This window comes from Notamacropus eugenii, chromosome 2, assembly GCF_028372415.1.
Source record: "Notamacropus eugenii isolate mMacEug1 chromosome 2, mMacEug1.pri_v2, whole genome shotgun sequence".
In the NCBI taxonomy this organism is placed as follows: Eukaryota; Metazoa; Chordata; class Mammalia; order Diprotodontia; family Macropodidae; genus Notamacropus; species Notamacropus eugenii.
In genome coordinates, this window is record NC_092873.1 from 400,277,914 (window position 1) to 400,300,014 (window position 22,101).

General features: G+C 35.9%; 1 protein-coding gene across 1 annotated transcript in view; it reads left to right on the forward strand.

Annotated features, from left to right (window-relative positions):
* Positions 1-22,101, forward strand: part of CHRM3 (cholinergic receptor muscarinic 3) — a 626,574-nt gene that overhangs the window by 317,180 nt on the left and 287,293 nt on the right. The window contains exon 3 of the mRNA XM_072647563.1: positions 16,312-16,407. The gene's annotated coding sequence lies outside the window, so the exon portion shown is untranslated. The remainder of the gene's footprint in view (positions 1-16,311; positions 16,408-22,101) is intronic.

Sequence of the window (22,101 nt, forward strand, 5' to 3'; positions counted from 1 at the left end):
TCATCATCATCATTATTCATTATCATTCTTGACTCCTCTATCCTGTTCAATCCATTTGTTGTCCACAGTGCTGAATGTGCTTTTCCTATCACCTTTGCCTCCTCACTTCCTTTAAGATTCAGCTACAATCCTACCTTTTTCAGGAGTCCTTTTCCCCTCCACTCCATACCCTAACCCTAAAACTGCTACTACCATCCCCCAACATTACCTTTGATTTACACTGTGTATACCTTACATGTATAATTTTCTTGTATGCTGTCTTTCCAAAAAGAATATGAAATCCCTGAGGGAAAATATCATATCTTTGTTTTTCTTTGCATCCCCAGGGTTTAACATTGTTCCTGGCAAATGATAAAGAACTTAATAAATTCTTGTTGACTTACAGACATGACACATACATCAGAATATTTAAAGGCAACTATGCAAAGCTCACGGTAAAAGGTACTTACAAACTGGGGTTAAAAAAGGTTTCATCTTCTAACATAATGTCTAGTTTGATTCCAGACAGAAAAGTAGGATCTCAGAGGGGCACAAAGGCAGAGCATTAATTATGACCAAAGAGCGAAGCTCAGTGTTTGCTATTCAAGTTAGATAACCAAATGGCTTTTAATGAAAAGGGGATATTGATTTCTTCTGCAGCATGTGGTTCAATAAAACTGACTTTGAATAAATGTATATAAAAGAAACCCCATTAACATATTGACTTCCATTTAGAGTTGGAAATAATTTCTAGCAATTATCTCCTCGATAAGACTGCTGTCTAAAGTGAAAAGCCTACTGGACAGGATTGAGAAGAATTGCATTTGAATTCTGACTCATACATTGTCATTGTTTGTTTTCTGTGGGATAATAAGGGTTAATGTCTAGCAGAAACTGCCTAAGGAGACCATGGAAGAGGAGGAATTCCATTAGCATGGAGTTTAGAGACATTAAGACCAGGAATTGTAGAAATCCAGAACATGAACCAAGGTAACCCTTGAAAAAGTTTAAGGAAGTAGCTCAATGGTTTCTAGATTAGAAGATAGAAGAGGCAAATGCAAGAAACAAACAAAAAAAAAAAAACAGTTAATAACTTTAGTGAACAGTGCTCCATCAATCACACAGGTTGTTGTTGGTTTGTCCTTCATTTTCAAAGAGGACCATAATATCAGGAAGATGATGCCATGACTTCGAAGTGAATTGGTTTTAAGTGGAAGAGGGCTATGCAAAGTCAGCAGCCTCATTTTCTCCTCCAGAGTCATGTGGGTCCAGTGGCAAGATACAGATCAAATTGACTGGAGATGGCCCTGGATGCAGTGGGGGACCTTAGACTTTTTAAACTGAGGTCTGAGTTCTAACTTTGACTGGGGTGATACCTGTCTGGTGATTAAGGCTAGTTAAGAAATGAGCCAAGGAATAGTTCCTTTTACATGATAAAAAGAAAATCAATCTGGGAGGGGAAGACCCCCCCCCAGGATTTCTGACAAAAACAGAAATAATTACTATTTACACTTGCTCTGAGCCATCCGGAGGCAACTACCATTGAGTGGCCTGGGCTGAGACCTACTGTTGGCCAGTCAATGAGAGCCAGAGTGGATTTGGTTTAAGGCCTGGTCTTAAGAAAGTAATCCTGCCAGTATACCCTAAGGTATGTTGCTAGGTTTCTGTCATGAAAATTTAGATTCCTTTGGGTAGAACACCCACAGGTAAGGTTATGATAACCTATGTGGGGAAAGCAAAGGAAAGTAAGAAAGGAGGAAAAGAAAGACAGAAGGAAGTAATGGAGTAACAAAAGAAAAAAGGAGCTGTGTTGCTCAACTGGTCAACTGGGTCCTCTGTGGGGGACTCTCAGGTTGTTTGTCCTTTCTCAAAGATGACCATGACATCAAGAAGATGATGCCATCACTTGCAAATGAATTGGGTTTAATTGAGGGAGGGCTATGCAAAGTCACCAGTCTGACTTTTTCTCCTCTGTAACCATACAGGTCAGCTGGCAAGATAAGATCAGGACTATTGGAGATGACCCCCATCGTGTAGGTAGATAGTTTGTCATGTAACAAGAGGCTCTTACCTCTGACTTTCTCTTATGAGGGAAATGAGGTGCGATGGCCGTGCTTACTTTTGTGTATGGATACTGGTAGCTAGAACAAAATTCTAGCTTTATGATAAAGGCCTTCCAGATATAAGTTAATGATCCTATAATCATTTAAACTTTCTAAGCTTCAGTTTCCTCATCTACAAAATAGGTATAATAATCCTTGGCTACCCTGACACTCAGAATTGTCTTGAGAATGGCATGTGATAATGTATCTGGGAGCATCCTATTACTATATATATGTGCACCATCATTAAGATGTGATAGTATTGCTCCTCAATAGTATTACTAATTTTGAAGCTGGTATACGTGATAAACCTTCCTTCAGTTTCACTTTGCCAAAAAGATTAAGAGAAGATATCTGTGACTATGAGAAACAGAGAAATAGAGAGAAAGAGACAGACAGATCAACCTTTAAAATACGAATCAACGGAGATTAAGTAGCTTTAAATAAGATTTCATATAGTAAAACTTTAGTTTTTCAAGCCAATACTTGAGCAAGAGATGCAAATTGATGACTAATTTAACCAAGATTTTCTGAAAAGGTGAAGTAACATGTTTTAGCATTTATGTTTACAGTGTTTCCCAAATCTTATCCTAGCCCAGTTTCCATAGCCATAATGGAAGAGAGAAATCATTTCGAAAATGAGGGCCTCTTCCTTCATCACCACTAGCAGCAACTTCTGATCAGCTGTCACCAACTGACAGATAGGCATGGGAGTCTGGTTGTAGTACCACCCCACAAAACACCAATCTTGCTTCCAGCCCAACCCTCATCTGGAGATGCATCTCTTGTGGAGACAGAATCAATCTTACTCATCAACTGCTGACCAACTTTCACACACAGGGCAGGCAAGCCAGGATGACTGATGCAGCAAGGTACCCTGAGGGAAAGCCAGAGAGGTAGCATGTGCCAGACAAATGAAACCATCACAAATCTCCTTGATCACTATTTCTCCTCTCACCCTAATGGAGACAATCTGGAACCCCTGAACCTAGGAGACAGTGGTACAACAGTGTTTCAACCCCATTGACCTCAAATGTAGTCTAGGAAAGCAACCCCTATGGAGATGCAGCCTGGAAATTACTCCTGCAAGAGCTACAATCAGAGCAACTGAAGACCCAGAAAGTAAAATTCATGTCATGAAAAACCTTGACACTGTCATATGATTCAACATCAGAAACTGTAAATCAGAGAATACTTATACCATCCACTTCAAGACACATATGACTGGAAATGCCATATAAATTTGAAGTATTATTATTTTTTATTATTAGTGAATTTTGGGAATGACTTAAAGTAGACTGAAAGGTTGAGCTTGAGTAAGATTTTGAAGGACGAATAAGAGAAAATTGGATTGTGAATTTCAGGGAAAGAAAATGATGTGAGCAAATGTGCTGGGGCAAGATTGTGAACAGCATATTACTGAGGCTAGTCAAGGAATGTAAACCAACTTATATGTAGGGGAATAATAAAAAATAAAATTGGAGAAGTTGCATCTAAATTGTGTAGAAGTTTCAAAAATGTGGACCTTACTCTGCAAGAAATTACTTGAATTTTACATATTCTAGAGTAGAGTTGTGGAGCAGTCAACAACTCTTTATCTGTAGGAAGCAAGTCATTTAAACTGAGTAAAAATATAGTGTACTCTTTTCCCAGTTTCAATTCTGAGGCACGATATACATTGGGCGTATAAGAAAACCATGGAACAAAGAAAGTCACTAGAGATTAGAGAAGATTGCTGTTGTATTTTGCTGAGTTTTTAATATGTTTAAATTTATGGTGTATTTAAAGGGTTGTACTGGATGATCTTCAAGATCTCTTCAAATTTTGAAATTCTACATTACTAAGCCCTTAACAAAATTTGTCTTGACTTGAGTAAATCAATTAATTAACTTTCGTTTTCATCTTCAGCTGAAAATACTTTAGGAAGGAAACAGATTGTGTTGACTTAGTGTAGAAAAGAATCATGATGTAGTGATTTTTTTAATATTATTTGTTGCTCGTTTTCATTTAAGTAGCTAATAGAAAAATGCCAGAATCAATGATAGCCTTAGTTGCATGGGATTTCAATTCCTTTATCAAATTGTTCCAAATCTTATTGGTGGAATAGATCTTTCACAAAGTTTGCATCAAGAAGAATCAAAATAATTCATTCTGATGCACACCTTCTCCCTATGCCTTTATGTTTTGTTAATATTGACTAATTGAAATCAACAAGAGTGACATTATAATAACGATACAAAGCTGGATTGAATTTGATACTGTAAGATGCGTTTTACTATATTCAGACTTTACTCTCTTGTTTCCTCCACACCGCTATTGTGGTAACTTAAGGAGAAGGGCAAATACACTGGTTTCATTTCCTGTTCTATTTTTATATCTCTACTGAGGGAAAGAGAAGAAGGAATCATTCTATTCATGTGTCATACACTAAGGCTTATGGTAGTTTGCTAATTATAAGTTGCATTGTCTTTGTCTCAAAAGGAATTTAAGAGCTGAACCAAGTATAGTTAGGTCTCTTAGCCCTCAGTGATTACACAGCTGCAGAATTTAAACCCAAATGTCAGCCTGCTTTAGCATTGTCTTAGGCCAAAAGGCCGAAACCAAGTAAAGTAAAACTCTTCATTTATTCATTATATAGAACTTAATGTGGACCAAACAATAGAATTTTGAAGTAAATCAGAAAAATTTTTCTTGTTATGTTTTGCCTCCTAACTTTCTGTGAATTCTTTGTCCTCACATGACTTCAGCCCTTTCTTTAACCATGCCTTTATTTTCTTTACATTTTTTTTACATTATTAATTTAATAAAAGTTTGAAGACAGCAATGAAACAAAATAAGGAATAAAATGTTAAAACAAAAGTGGAGCTCTAAACTGTAGTTTGCTAAGAGGAAATATACATACATACATACATACATACATACATACATACATACATATATATAGTATGCATGTGATTTACTTATAGAGCAACTTTACTAAAATCATAACAATATTTCATTTGCCCTGTCTCTTCTTTGATCACTTTTTGCCTAATTACCAAAAGTTGCTGCTATGTTTTTATATCATTGTAGTCAGTATGTATGTTAGACTGTTTCTGCTTCCTTCACTCACTTCATACACTTTCTTCTATATTACTTTTTGGTCTCAAGTCATTTTTATAGAGTGATTATATTTTATACTTTGACAAACCATAATGTAATCTTGCATTTATATATATAACATTTTGAGGTCCTTGTAAGTGCAGCTTTAATAAATTAATTCAAAGATTTTTATTAATTTTCCAGAATTAGAAAATTATACTGTGCATGTCCTTATGTAAATCAGTCTTTCCTTGGATAGGTAGTTTTGCATAATTTCTTTTGTTTAAGGAGGACTAAATTTCATCTCAGTTATTCCTTAACCTTGTCACCTTTTTTGCTTCAGACTTCTTAATTCATTCATGTACAGTAACCATTTTATCCTAAAATACCTTATTTATTTGGAAGATGTTTAGAACTTGAGGTTGGAAAGAGTGTTTAAAAAATGTAAGTCCAGTGTAATCACAGGATCTCAGATTGAATAGGCCAACAGATCCATCTAGTCCTACTCCTACCTTTAGAATGTTCCCTTTTATAACATAACCAACTGGACGACAGACAGCCTTTGATTAAAGAGCTCTAGTGAGAGGGAATTTAGCCAATGCAGCCTATCCAATATTTGGATAAAAGTTCTTTTTCATTGCTAAACTTAACTGTGCCTCTTTGCAGATTCTACTGATTGCTCTTATTTTGCCACTGGGAAAACAAAACGAACAAGTCTCGTTCCCTTCAAGAATGTCCACATGATCCTTCAAAGAGCTGATGATGGTTTTTAAGCTTGGCTCCCCCAAACCAAAATATCTTCTCTAGGCTAAACATTCATATTTAACTCACGCATTTCTTATATGGCAAAACCTTCAGTCCTCTCACCAATATGGTGGTCACTATATTCATTCGACATTCTCCATCTTGCCAATCTCCTTTCTAAAATACAGTGCCCTAAAATGAAAATCATATTCCATATGTGGTCTTACCATGTAACTGGCACTAATACAATTACTTAATTATGGACATACTATCACTCAGATAAAGTGGACTTGTGATTTCTTCCACGTGGGAGGTTTAACTGGTGGCTGTTTTCTCAGATCACTATTTTAGGACAGTCATAACCACCAGTCTCCATTCTGCTCTCTCTTCTCTGGCTGCACCTTGCCAACTACCTTGCTACCACATGAACAGCTCTTTCTCTCATGATGAAATCAATTCTTCCACTGTTCTAGAGTGGGGCATGTAAATCTGCTTGTTATGAACCTATTTCCTACTTCTGTAATTTTCTGCACCAAAGTCCCCCATACCTAGTCACCACTTGTCATTGTAAATTTGTCTGATTAAGAGGTAAACTTGAAGACAGGAAATGTCTTTGCTTTTGTTGTGTTTTGTTTTGTTTTAATTCCCAACCTTAGTACAATGCTTGATGCAGAGAAAACATTTAAAAAATTATTTTTCATTCATTAATTCTGCCTTTTTCAACTAATTTAAGGTAATTCTTCCTTTTCTCCAAGACCCAGCTCAAATAATGCTTCTTCTATAACGTCTTCCCAAGCTCAGTGTTCTCCTTGACTCTTCTAATCTCAAGTCCCTGTGTTTGTGTTTTTTGAATATTTCCTAAGCATTTATTAGCTCTAATGTATTATAACATTCACATTCATACTTTATGCTTCCAACTAGATTCTGAGCTTCTGAGGGCAAAGAATGAACTCTTTCGTATTCCCAGCTGCTGATCCATTAACTGTCATACTATGTGCACTTACTATACTATTAAATTTAATTTTCACATTACTTTCTTTTGAGGGGAATTTATTATATTTATTTTAACTTGACATTTTATTGGCATGGGGAATTCCTAGTGAGGAAATTCCGTTTAAAGGGAGTTGACCACTGCAGATCTATACCTACTCTTCAGGTTATGGTCACATAGAGAGTTACCTCAGTCCCTGAGAGTTTATATGACCTGTCCAGGATCAGAGAGTCAGTAAGTGTATGAATCAGGATTTGAAACTAGGTGTTCCCGATGACTGGGACAACTTTATCTACTGTACCACTGGCTACCTCTCAGCCTCAGTTACATACAGTTCTGCACTAAAATTTAGTTCTTTTCTATATATATTCTATTTTCAATCACGCACGAATTTGTCAGTAGTTAACCTGCTGGTTCCTAGGAAGGACAACCTTGTTGTTTTGGGTTTTTTGTTTCTTTGTTTTAAATTAAATTGTAGGTCTGCTTTCTTAGTCAATGAGTAGAAGAATCATTATCTTTTCTTAGGCCATTAAAAGGCTGGTTGCAATTATCAAAACAAATTTTACATAGTACTTAAAAGTTGGTAGAGTTCTTTACAAATGTTATCTCAATTGAGCTTAACTAAAATCTTATGAGCCAGGTACCAAAAATGTTATCCCAGTTTTGTAGATAAAAAAACTGATTCAGAAAAAGTAAGTTACTTGACCATAGTCAAGTATATTATATTAGATGTGATATTTTAATCCAGGCCTTTATAAGTCTAACTCTTCTAATTCAGTTGGTAATGAGATACTTTTAGAAACTAAGTTGTCAATAAAAGTTGTTATAGCATAATATAAAGACAGTTGAAAAACTGAAAGTGGCACTAATTTCCTTAAAATTCATTCCTGTCTGTGTGGTTGAACGACATATTTTATGTTCAAAGTGAAATTGTATTTTATTTATTTCAACCAGAGATTTCTCACCAAAGCATTAATAAAACATTGTCAGCATGGGCATTCAGCTGCACAGTGAGCATATTCAGAAATAAGCACAATATTCCTTGACGTGAAATCCCTTTCATGTGATTGCCATTCTGAAGCCCACTTTCCCAAAAGTTAGGCAAAAATGCTAATTGCCTTAAAAGGAAAAGATAGAGCCAGAATAAGAAATCTCTCCTCTTCCTCCTATTATTTTCCCCTGTTGTTCTTTCTCCGTGGTAATTGTCTAACAATGACTTCCTCACTCTGGTTCCTATCATACATCGAGTTATTTAAGGCAAATTGGTTGTCCACTTCAATTAGGAAATTGGTGTCTCTTTATAGCGATGTCTCATTTGTTTGCAAAAGGATCACAACCAGACATCATGATTTCCTCTAATTAGCAGAACTATTCACCTTCCTTTGCTTCTCATCAGTCTGGAGGAAAGAGAGATACAGAAAATTTTCAACACGACTCATATTCATTTCAATAGAGGAAAAGTCAATCTGGCATACAGAACAACTTGTTTGTTTTTCCCCTATTTAAAATTCCAGGCCTTAATTGATATTCTTATATTGGCTGCCCCTGTGCTAATGTAATAAAAAATATCACTGGCAGTAATTAATAAGAGGGAAATGGGAAAGAGAATTAATCGCAAAGATGAAGGGAGAGGAATTATCTTTCTATTTCTTTATCTTCTACTATCCTTGAAATATTTATTAATCTTTGAGATTCTTGCAATTACCTAGTAAAGAATGTGGAATCGCACAGTACTCCATGGTAATCATTAGTAATGTTATTTGGAATCTAGTTGTAAAATTTCTTCCTTGGGTAAGATTATTCCTACCAAACTTGGAAGGAAGAGATTTTCTAATTGGAGCTTTGTGGGTTTTTTGAGAAGGACAGACAATTTGCAGCTAAACAGTGATGTTTCTATTTAGGTTTCAATTATTTTCAAACTAACAGAGTAAATATCTTTCATGCAGATTAAGAGGGAAAACTATATGAAAATGCTACACCCAGGACTTTCTATTAGAATCATTTTGTTTCTCCCCCAGTACCTAATGCAATTTTTTTTGCGTACTGTAGATGCTTCATAAATTCTCAATCTTGTGCTTCAAGAAATCTTTGAGGAACAGTAAGAGACCTTCTTTCCATTTTTGAAATCTGGACAGATTTTAGGCTAACTAACAAATAAAGTGGTTGATAGTAAAGAGGAAAAGTATAACAAGGTGACAGGCATGTTCCTTGAAGCCTCAAAAATATTGGAGGTCACTGTTGCGATAATAAGTTATATTCTTTGTTAGATCATTTAGCAATTTGATGTACTATATAATTTGTACTGGCCTTTGTTCAGAAATGTTTCAGAAAAGTTATGTAGGTTAGTTTCTGTTAGTCTTTAAAAGACCTTAAAATGTTTATATTGATCATTAGTTGGCCAGTCTTAATTTTGATATTCTTTGATGGGAGTAATAGTAATTTTTGAATTTTACAAAAATATATTCCAAAAGGATTTTCTCTAATTTTTAGGATGTACAGGTTTTATTCTGACCTCTTTGCATCTGAAATTATCTTCTTTCTCCTTTCTATGCTCTGAAAAGGTTAAATTGTACAGTATTTAAAACTATCACTAGGTAGCCCTCATAGGTTCAGAAGCTGTCAACATTCCAACACTAACTTCATTTCCATCATTTCTTCTGGGGTGCTAGATTGGTACATTAACAAAATGTTATAGGTAAGTGTGTGTGTGTGTGTGTGTGTGTGTGTGTGTGTGTGTGTGTGTGTGTTCACGAGTGCTTTTTTTTTTTTCCTGTGGTGACAGAGAAGCATATCTTCTTGTATCACATCTTGGTCTTCTGTCTGAAAGACCTTTGTTCTATCTGAAAGATTTTGGCATGTTGGGTTAATTGATTACTACTATTAGCTTCTCCAGCATACTAAAGTTGACACTTTACTGACGTAGCATTCAAAAATCCAGGGCTACCCCCATACCAGAGGGAAACATTAGAATAGTAAGACTTTAGTGAAGATTACTACAATTATTATTGAGAAAAATCAATGATCTATTACACAAGCTTCTTAAACTGTGGGTGGAAGCTCCATATGGGGTTGTGAAAACTTTGGCAACAGAAAAAGGTTTCTGAATATACAATGATCAAAAAATAATTTAAAATTATATGCGTAATGAATCCTAGTTATTTTTGGCAGTGCTTGCCTGTGTTACATCACTTACCTTCACTGCAGCCTTGGTTCTGAACACAAAGCACTGTGCATGCCCTCAGACTACATAATACCAGCTAATGCTGCCAAAACTCTAAAAAGGGGTTGAGAATGGAAAAAGTTTTAGTGCTGATAGAAAACCAACTAAAAAGATTACAATTAGTTTTAAAAGTTACTTTGGGGGCGGAGCCAAGATGGCGAATTAGAAAGACGCACATACACATAGCTCCGAACACACAAACCACAGAATGGCTAGAGGGGACCAAGTCAGGGCGAATTCTGCACCCAGAGACCACTGAGTATTGGAGCGAGGGAGATTCCTGCTCCGGAGAGACCTGCGGACCTCTCACGGGGGTCCTTCGCGCACCGGGACGGGGAGCGGAGTGCGGCCCTGCCGCAGCCGCGACACTGAGGGGAGGAGATCCGAGAGGGCTACGGGGACGGGATCTCCAGTGGCCACGCGGGTCCCCCCACCCACAGAGGGACCTGCAAACCTCTCGCAAAAGGTCCGTCACGCTACAGACGCGGAGCGCAACCCGGACCTGCGGCGGCGGCGGCGGCCACGGCTCCAAGAGGCACAGATCTGAGAGGGCTCTGAAGGCGGGACCTTCAGCGGCAGCACGGGCCCCTCCACCAACAGGTGACTGACGGGGGTGGGTGAGAGAGTCTCTTTGGCGGGTTGAGAGGGGAGTAGGGTGCCCCCAAGGCTCGGGCCCCCCCGGGAGGTGGGGGCTGAGGGGCGGCTACGGACAGGGGCTCCCCAAACGGGCAGGAGCCTGGATCCATTGTGGAAGGTCTGTGCATAAACCCCCAGAGGGAACTATGCCTGAGAGGCGGCCCTGCCCCTGACCACCTGAACTTAATTGTCACACTGAATAGCAGCCCTGCCCCTGCCAAAAATCCTAAGGCGGGAAGCAGCATTTGAATCTCAGTCCCCAAACGCTGGCTGGGAGGACCAGGAGACGAGGTGGGTGTGAGGAGAACATTCAGAAGTCAGGCTACTGGTTGGAGAAAATGCCAAGAAAAGGGAAAAGAAATAAAACTATTGAAGGGTACTTTACCGGAGAAAAGACACTTCCTCCCTTCCTTTCTGATGGGGAGGAACAATGCTTGCCATCAGGCAAAGACACAGAAATTGAGGATTCTGTGTCCCAGCCCACCCAATGGGCTTGGGCCATGGAAGAGCTCAAGAGGAATTTTGAAAATCAAGTTAGAGAGGTGGAGGAAAGACTGGGAAGGGAAATGAGAGGGATGAGGGAGAAGCATGAAAAGCAGATCAGCTCCCTGCTAAAGGAGAACCAAAAAAATCTTGAAGAAATTGGCACCTTGAAAACTAGCCTAACTCAGCTGGCAAGGGAGGTGCAAGGGGCCAATGAGGAGAAGAATGCTTTCAAAAGCAGAATTAACCAAATGGAAAAGGAGATTCAAAAGCTCACTGAAGAAAATAGATCTTTCAAAACTGGAATGGTACGGATGGACTCTAAGGACTTTTCGAGAAAGACAGATATCTCAGAACATACCGCGCAGATTCGAAAAATGGAAGATAATGTGAAATATCTTATTGGAAAAACAACTGACCTGGAAAATAGAATCAGGAGAGACAACGTAAAAATTCTGGGACTACCTGAAAACCATGATCAAAAGAAGAGCCTAGACATCATCCTCCACGAAATTATCAAGGAAAACTGCCCTGAGATTCTAGAACCAGAAGGCAAAATAAATATTCAAGGAATCCACAGAACACCGCATGAAAGAGATCCAAAAAGAGAAACTCCTAGGAGCATTGTGGCCAAATTCCAGAATTCCCAGGTGAAAGAGAAAATATTGCAAGCAGCTAGAAAGAAACAATTCAAGTATTGTGGAAATACAATCAGGATAGCACAAGATCTGGCACCCTCTACATTGAGGGATAGAAGGGAATGGAATAGGATATTCCAGAAGTCAAAGGAACTAGGACTGAAGCCAAGAATCACCTACCCAGCAAAACTGAGTATAATACTTCAGGAGAAAAAATGGTCTTTCAGTGAAATAGAAGACTTTCAAATTTTCCTGATGAAAAGACCAGAGCTGGAAAGAAAATTTGACTTTCTAACACAAGAATGAAGAGAACCATGAAAAGGCGAACAGCAAAGAGAAATCATAAGGGACTTACTAAAGTTGAACTGTTTACATTCCTACATGGAAAGACAATATTTATAACTCTTGAAACATTTCAGTATCTGGGCACTGGGTGGGAGTACACACACACACACATGCACACACACACACACATACATAGAGACAGAGTGCACAGAGTGAATTGAAGAGGATGGGATCATATATTAAAAAAAAAATGAAATCAAGCAGTGAGAGAGAAATATTGGGAGGAGAAAGGGAGAAGTTATATGGGGCAAATTATCTCTCATAAAAGAGGCAAGCAAAAGACTTATTAGTGATGGGATAAAGAGGGGAGGCAAGAGAAAAACATGAGGTCTACTCTCATCACATTCCACTAAAGGAAAGAATATAATGCACACTCATTTTGATAGGAAAACCTATCTCATAATACAGGAGAGTGGGGGACAGGGGCACAAGCAGGGTGGGGGGGAGGATGGAGGGGAGGGCATGGGGAGGAGAATGCAATACAAGGTCGACACTCATGGGGAGGGAAAGGACCATAAGAAAATAGAAGTAAAGGGGGACAGGATAGGATGGAGGGAAATATAATTAGTCCTATACAACACAACTAGTATGGAAATCATTTGCAAAACTAAACAGATATGGCCTATATTGAATTGCCTGTCTTTCAAGGGGAAGGGGTGGAGAGGGAGGGAGCTAAGGAGGTTAGAACTCAAAGTGTTAGGACCAAATGTAATGTTCTTACCACTGGGTAACAAGAAATACAGGTTAAGGGGTCAAGAAAGCTATCTGGTCCTACAGGACAAAAGAGAAGATGGAGACAAGAGCAGGGAGGGAGGATAGAGGAGAGAGCAGATAGGTCACAGGGGCAATTAGAAAGCTCGGGTTTGGGGCAGGGAGGGGATAAAAGGGGAGAAAATTTGTAACCCAAAATTGTGTGAAAATAAATGTTAAAAAAAAATTAAAAAAAAATCAAAAAAAATTTAAAAAAAAGTTACTTTGGTAAATAGAGAGATGCTGAGCAATGTTGATTTGTTATTTCATTGAAAATTTTCAAAAACAGCTTTCTCATAGACCTCTAACAAGGAAATAATGTTTATTCTTAGCCTTTTCCCCATTGTGAAATTAGAAGAAAGCTGTCAATTACATTTATTAATGGAAGACATAGGGGTTTGGAGCAGGTGAAATGCAGAGGTTTATGAAGCAAGAGAAGCTCTTATCTGAGCACATACCAATGACTACCTTTCCTATGTGTTAGGAGAATGTTTAAAAATGTAATGATGATGCGTGCTTCAAACATAATGTATGAATGAAACAAAATAGATAGTGCTCATGCTAATGTTTGCCAAATCTTGCTCTGGTTATCTGTGTGTGTGTGTGTGTGTGTGTGTGTGTGTGTGTGCATGTATGTGTGTGTAAGATGATAATGGTAATTCTAAATTCAAAAATGTTGTTGATGTCCAGATATGTTCAATACATGGGATGTTTTTTGGAGGGCCAAGGGGTATTTCAGAGTAATTTTCCAAGGAAGCTTTTCCTCAGGTAAATTTTAAGAGATCTTTTTAGGATACCTCCTTTTAATAGTAGCTAGCATTTATACAACACTTTAAGATTTAGAAAGTATTTTACATAGATTATCTCTTCTTATTACCAAGATAGGTACAGAAATGATGTGTTGACTAATAGTTCCTAATTAAACCTTCTTTTATGCTAAACATGCTTAATGTGAAAGATAACTGCTTGTCATTTCTGATTACTATTCAATTAGCACTGATCTCTAACATTTTCAGTAGCGTAAGATTCTGTCCTCTCCTTTAAGCCTTTCTATCTAATAATAGATATTCTGGCAATACTTGTGGAGTTGGGGAATTGTTATTTAAGGAATTCTTTTCTGTACATCAGTTTTGTATATCCATATTTTCATACACTAGAATTGTGTGTTCCTGGCACTTAGACTCACTCATCTCACAGTCTTTATTTCTCCTCTTCAATCTTGAACCCTAGGTAATGTGTCAAGTGTTTCAACTCCTATGCATTAAACCTTAAGACTAAAAAGTTTATAATTCAATCTCACAGAGAAATATAGCAAAAAGTAAGAGAGAAGATGAGCCTACAATACTTTATAAATCAATAATTCACTTTTCTCATTTCATGTGTAGCTCATTCTCAACATTTTTATCCAAAATTTTCCACTTTTTAGACATCTAAGGTGCTTTGGATTTTGTTTTCATTTTTATAATTGCTTAACTTAATGTTTTGGCTTCATTCCCTCTCTCTTGCTTTTATCTCAAGAAAAAGTGACATTTCATGGCAATAACATTTTTATCTTGTACTAATGTTAATTGCAAGAATTGCTACATCTGCATGCCACTGTATCTAGACTTACCTTCCTAAAACTCCTCTTATTGATTTAACACGCAACTGTTGTTTAGAAAATGGTTTCTGTCCTAGAGAATCTAGGAGGCAGAACTGCTTATTTAAGCAAACATTTTTTCCCTTAAAGTCAAAAACAATATGATATAGAACATAAAAAACTTGTTATGAAAGGCAATTTTTAAATGAGAATAGCCTTTAAAATAGCCTTGTGGGAAGAGAAGTCATCTTTTTAAGTTTTTTTTTTTTTTTTTAATTTCCCTGTCTGGACAAAATCTTAGAGATCATGAAGTCCAACCCTGTCATGTAAAGGAATTTTTCTAATCCCATGGGTGAGATGATCATATTTTTTTATTTAAATACTGCATTGACTGGCACTAATTGTTGGAAGTGTCAGGTATCTTTTACTCTGATTGTATCCTCATTTCATAAATGACTCTAAAATATTTCTCTCTTTTGATATTTTCCATACTGTCTTCTGTTTTTGGCCCTGAATCATTATGAAAGGAAGAATAATGTTCATAAATATGCAAATATTATAGTAAATTGACAAATTATGAGCAGTTAGTAGATCAGTAAATCTGACAGGTATAAAGATGTCTTGGTCTGTTAGTTTTAGCTTGGTTCTTATCTAGGATTGACTCTGGGAACGGTGAAATTTGGCAGTTACCTTTGGATAGGAGGTAAAGCATGTTTTTTTGCTATTGCACTTAATAGTCACATACTGAATTTTTCTTTTTCTCCCCAGAAACTTCTATGGGGTTTGTAGCCATACTCTGTCCTGGGGAAGAATCCACCTTGGTTTGTCTCTTGACAGCATTAGCACAGGCATTTATTCTTCAAACTGCCTGCCCTTTACTGTGTTCTACTTCTAATGACTATTAATTAGTCATTCCAAATGTTTAAGGAAAAGGAAGAAAAGAAGGAGGAAGGACTGAAGGAAGGAAAGAAGGAAGGAAGGATGGAAGGGAAGGGAAGGGAAAGAGGAAGGAAAAAGGCATTTGTTAATGTCTGTTATGTGCCAGACACTGGGCTAAGCACTTTAAAAATTATCCTATTTGATCTTCAAAACAACCCTGAGGGACAGGTGCAATTATTATCCTTATTTTAAAGCTGAGGACAGTACTGAAGAAGACAGAAGAATGAATGACTTACCCAGGACCACACACTAGTGTCTGGTGCCAGATTTGTATTCAGGTCTTAGGGACTCAAGGCCCAGTACTAGATCCACTGCATTTACGTGGGTAGATTTTTTATTAGATGCCTCCTAAGTCCCTTTCAAATTTAATATTCTGTGATTCTGTCAATTTTCTACCTTTTTTCTACATCTACAATTTTCTATATCACTAGTAAAAGTTTGGGGGCAACTGAATTGCCGGCTTAGAATCAGAAAGGTATTGCTATTCCTACCTTAAACACTATGTGACTCTGGAGGAGTCACTTTTCCTCTTTGCGCCATGGTTTCCTCATCTGTAAATTGGGGATAATAAGAGAGCCCACTTCGCATGTTGTAAGTATCAACGATTTAACATAAGCAAAAAACACTTTGCAAACTTTAATTACTATCTATTATTAGTGCAAGTGTTCTCCTGGTCTTTTTCATTGAATTACCTTTTATTGACCCCTCTTTGTTTTTTCCTAAGTTTCAAATGTTATATAGTAAAGGATTTACCGTTACATATTTTTCTCTGATTTCCTTTGTGGAAGTCTCATCTTTCCTTTATTCCTGTGTTTCGTTTACAGCCTTCATGGTGATAGAGCACCAGATTTCCTTAAAGAAGACAGAAACAGCACAGTGCCTGGTCCAGTGGCTTGATTTGATGTTTCTACCTGGAACATGTATGTAAAAGTTATATTATTTTTACCCCAGATTCTTTTCTTTATAAATATCCTTTTATATAAGTATCATTTATTTTCCACAGTAGATAATTTTTGTTCTGTAAAGGAAAATTCACGGATTCCCTCTAGTTTTGTGGGATATGTGTTTATAGTACTGTTTGTTTTTTATTTTATTATTCAGCCTTTCTTTGTAGAACCATTCACCTAACTGGGCAAAAGGAAAACCACAGTGCAAGAATGGACTCATGGTTCACAGATTCTTTTGGCACATCTTTTGGTTCCCAGATATCAAATAGGATTTGTATGGGCATCTATAGGGCAGCTCGATTGGCTTGGAGTGGGGAAGACTCATCTTCCTGAGTTCAAATCTGATCTTAGACACTGACTATCTGCGTGACCTTGGGCAAGTAACTGAACTTTATTGGCCTCAATTGTTCATCTGTAAAATAAGCTCAAGAAGTAAATGGCAAACCATTCCAGTATTTTTGCCACAAATGGGGTCACAAAGAGTTGAACATGACTGAAACAGCTGAATGACAACAAAATGGGCATCTGTCTAGCATGGCAATTATATGTGGAATTTGAATGTTTGACATATTCTGTCATTATGTCAGTCTTAAGAAAACAGAGGAGTTACATCTTAAAACATGAGATGTAATAGACTTTTTTCTTTCTATTTTGTTATCTTTAGTTTTAATACTTCTTACATTTCTTAATATTTCCCTCCTTCCTTCATGCCAGACAGACATGCTTATAACAAAGATTTTAAAAAGAGGAGGAAAAGAAAAAAAAAACCCACAGTTCAGCATTCCTAACCCCCGCATCAACCCAGTTTGGCTATTTACACAGTTTTATACACCCAAAGTCCCCCACCTCAGCAAATAAGGGAAGGATGTGTGCTTTCATATATTGTCTTTATGCCTTATATGTCACATATATACCTGATCATTTTAATTTCTCAACATTCACTTTGGCTTGCTTTGTTGCTTGTGTTTCCATTTATACTGCTTTCATTCCTGATTTCACTTACTTCACTTCCAGGCATTTCATGTAATTCTTCTCATGCTTCACTATAGTCATCATATTCATTGTTTGCTATGGCAAAATAATATTATATTATATTAATGCTCAGTCATTCCCCAAGTCAAGGGCATCTAACTTGTTTCAGTTCCTTTACTTCTGTGGAGGGTATTGCTATACATATTTCGCCACATATGAGACTGTTCATTTTTCATTGACCCCCTTACTTTATATGCCTAACGAAAGGATTTCTGTGTCTTGGGGGGTGGGCATATTAATCACTTTCTTAGCATAATTCCAAATTACTTTGCAGAGTGTTTAACCAATTCATAACTCCCCGAGCAGTATCTTAGTATGCCTATCTTCCTACAGCCCCTTCAACATTTACCGTTCCCATCTTTTCTCATCTTTACCAATTGGACTGCAAAATACAGTAAAGAGTGAAATTTCAGAGATGTTTTGATTTAATTGCTCTTTTTAGTGATTTAAAGCATTAGTAGTTATATATTTGATGTTTACAATTATTTTTCAAGAACCATTTATTGTTATATGTACATCAAAAGAATCATTTTTGGTCATATAGATTTTCTTTGGTTGACTGTATATCTTTGATATTGGGCTCCTGTCAGAGAGCTTTGTTACATCTTTTATTTTAGCAGTTGATTCCTTTCTTCCTTATTCTAGTTGTTTTAAATTTATTCACATAATATTTTTACAGTTTCTTGTAATAAAGTTATCTTTTTTGTACTTGGTGGCTTGTGTTATGTATTGTTTAATAATTTTCCCTCTGTCCCTTGCTGTGGAAGGAACCTGATCTATTGGTTGTCCTCTAAAATTTCAAAAGTATAATTTCTGGTTTATCACAATCTAGATTAGTGAATTCACTTTTTATTCTGATTCTTCCTTATCTAGATAGGCATATTTCTTAACAGCTTATTTGATATGTGAGAGCTAGTGAAAATTACTTCTTCTGTGTATCTAGTACTGATATTAAAAGAAAGCTAGTACTTCCCACTTCTATTGTTCTGGAATTCACAGAGTTTTCAATTAAATCTTATTTTAGGATTCAGTTCTGGACTTTCTGCTTTAATGTAATAGGTTTTGGGGGTTTTTGCATTAATTTTTATCTAATCCTAAGTAAATTTGGGTATGAACTATTTGTGGCATTAAATCCAGACAAGATTTATTTTACTGATTTTTTTTCTGTTCTTGTTTATAATAGATTTTTATATTTGATCAGGAATTCACATATGATTCCTTGAGTTCCGGAATGTTGATATATGTAGTAAATCATGTCATCTATTTTGGAAACTATTCAAATGTAAAGGAAAAGTTTTACTTACTAATCATTGTGCAGGTGCTTTACTGATAATTACTTAATATCCAAAGACCATTATTTTTTTTATAAATAGGAAGCAAGTATATTTTATAAAATATAAACAAGTAAAAGAAACTGTATGGTATCATCATTAAACACTCCTGCTGCTTGGCTCTTTCAGTTGTCCAAATCCAGTGAACATCAGAATTCCTAATCTTGCACTCACTTTTTCATTCTTTCTGATGAACCAGACCATCGACTGTACCTAATGGTTTTCTGTTTGCCAGCTACTTGGGTTATAATCTGGGATTCTGATGCTTCTTGCATTGCCCACCATCTATACATCCTGTGAAGCTTTAAGTACATGAAATTGAAAGTTTTCAGAGTAGGTCAAAAAAAACAAATCTTTCTTTATGTAGAATGACTACTAATTCCTGATGGGAACTTTGTGCAAGAAAATTAGAATTTGCAACAATTCTGAAATGTTTGATTGCATTTTTAAAATAGTTTCTTTTTCCTTTTATATCATAAACTACTTCATATGCTTCAAATTCAAAATCTTTAACAACACAAAAGAAAACAAAAATGTGAAACATACTTTACCAAATATATTTCAGAATTTTACAATTTTTTAACATGCTAAAACACATTTTATAGAATATCTATAATTACGTATGGATAGCATTAGAAATTCTCCATGTCAGGCTATAGTGTTTAACAAAATTTACAAAGAGAGAGATAATGATTGCACTGGAGTAAAAATCAAGTCAGGTCTGGCTATAATTGTAAAACAAAGCCTATTACCTCACTTTTCCTCACTCCCATTTGAAGGAATATGTTGTCATAGAAAGACCATTGGATCTGGAATCAAAATGTCTGTGTTCAAGTCTTGGTCTAGCTACATAATTAATTATTTGACCTTAGGCAATTTGCTTAACTCTTTTGGAGCTTCAGTTTTTTTGTTGCTTTTGTTGTAGTGTCTGCTTTTATTATTTTTAAAGTGGTCATTACATCAATTTCATCTACCTCATTTAGTTCTAAAGAGTTCTATTAGTTAGCTAATAGAATGAAGAATAAATGAAATAATATTCATTCATTTATTACTTTACAGGGATAAAACAAAGGAGATAATATATGTGATCGAGAGTTGAATTTGTCAGGTTTGTATGAGGGTATACAATGACTATTACCTCCTGGCACTGTTTCAGCCATATACCCTAAGATCTTGTTTTCTTCATATTTTCTTCATCTCTTCAGTGTTCCATTGCAATACCATATACTGTCTTTATCATTACACAGAGGTAAAGTATCAGGTATCTATTTAGTTTGCTTTCAAGAGCAAGGAAAGATCAAATACCACCCCCTTATCCAAAGAAATTCTTCTCTACAGGATGAGTGAAGCCAAAAGTTCTATTACAAAAGAAAATGCTATTTTAGACCAAAATCTAATTAATAAAAAGGAGCTGATATTAGGAGTGACTGCTACAATTTAGAGTTCACTATAAAGAGAAGAAAACCAGGAATGGTATAACACATACCTTATACTTTTGGAGAGATTACAAAATGTTTCTGTGGCCTAAAACTCTAGAGCCCTGAGTGATGGAATGCTCTTAAGAACAAAATTCACATGACACAAACAAAAGTGTTTCCAATATGGAAGGAAACACTTTCTAAAAAAGAGATGTGGATTTATGGGAAATTTTTGACCAACTTTGTTTTTTAAAATGTCATTGTAGAAGGAAGGAAGGAGAGACAGTACTTGAGAATTACTTCAAAACAGGTTTTTTTTTTTGGTCCTAAAAAGGAGAAATTTAGTAACATTGTAAATCAAAAGGAATAGGTTGGAGATGAATTCTAAGGTAATGTTTAGCGTTTTTAGTATTTTTTAAAGCTTTGTTCTGTTCTATAGAAAACTCAAAGAAGGAAAAAGACCCCTGTTGAAAATGAATGTAAAAATAATAACAGATTTCAGAAATCTGAGGTATTTAACACTTTAATTCTATTTTTGATCAATAAAAGCACAGTTCATGATGAAAAGAAAACAGAAGTAGTAAAAAGGGAGTTAAACTCAAGATAAGTGAAAAATGGTCAGAGAGTACCTAGATACCTTCCATAAATTAAACTCATCAAGCTCAGGTTAATTATCTTTCTAGGACTGAGAGAACTAAATGTTTTCTATAAATAGTTCTGTTTGATGTTTTATGGTTCTCAAGTGTATTTATACTGTTAGTCAAGGTGCCCCCTTGTCTCCCTCAAAAAAATACTCCCTACCAGCACCTCCATGACATTGTAGGGGAATTATTTTGGGTCAAGTGTGCTCTCTTTTCCCCCTCAGTTCACTGCACACAGAGTTCCAGATATGCTAACTCTGAGTAAGGCCACTCCTTTTCTTAAAAGAGTAATGAAAGTTGTTTTTTGTCCCCTAAGAATGTATGAGAAGGAATTTTAGTTTTCAACTAATGAAAATCAAGTCTAGAATTGACTGAAAAAAATGTCTCATCCTAACTTCAAACCTGTCACTAATTCTTCATGAACAGTAAAAACAAATTGATTCTAGAGGGACATGATATTAGAAAGGACTTCTTTTGTCACTTAATTTTGTCAGTTTTTTTTTTTTACATCACTTTCATTTCCAAATAAATCCTTCTTCCCTTAACTATCCAGCAAAATAAGGCTTTGTAACAATGATGATGATGATGATGATGATGATGATGACAGCAATTACAACAAAAAAGTAGATAAGAAGGGAAATAAATTCTTCAAATCCTAACCCCACACACTGTTTGTCTGACTACATATGCATTATTCCATATTTATCATCCTCCACTTCTATTTGAAGAATGAAGGGAAATACATTTTCTTATATCTTGTTAAAAGACAAACTGAGTCATTATAATTAAACATTATTTGGTTTAGTTTTGAAAAGAATTTTGAGAGCCATTGTTGTCATTTTTAACTCAAATGAAAATGACATTAAAACTTAAGTCATTTTCATGCTCAGCTCACTTGCTCTACGACTTTAGATTGCACTGGTCACAAATTCTATATTCAATATCTTGCCATTGATTAAAATATATTATATAATAAAGAACCCTGATAGGGATTCAGGAGGGACCAAAAAGTTATGATGGCTTATTAATTGAAAGTAACTGATTTTAATATAGTAATAAGCAATTTTAATTGTACTGATGTTCAGCATTAAATTTCTCATAAAGGATTTAATATTTTGCAAAAATATAAGTCATTGATGTTAAAGCTATATAAATATATCTATATAAACATATAAAATAATGATAAATATGGTTAAATGAGACATTATACTCCATTAGAATCATATGATCAGATTTAGAAATGGA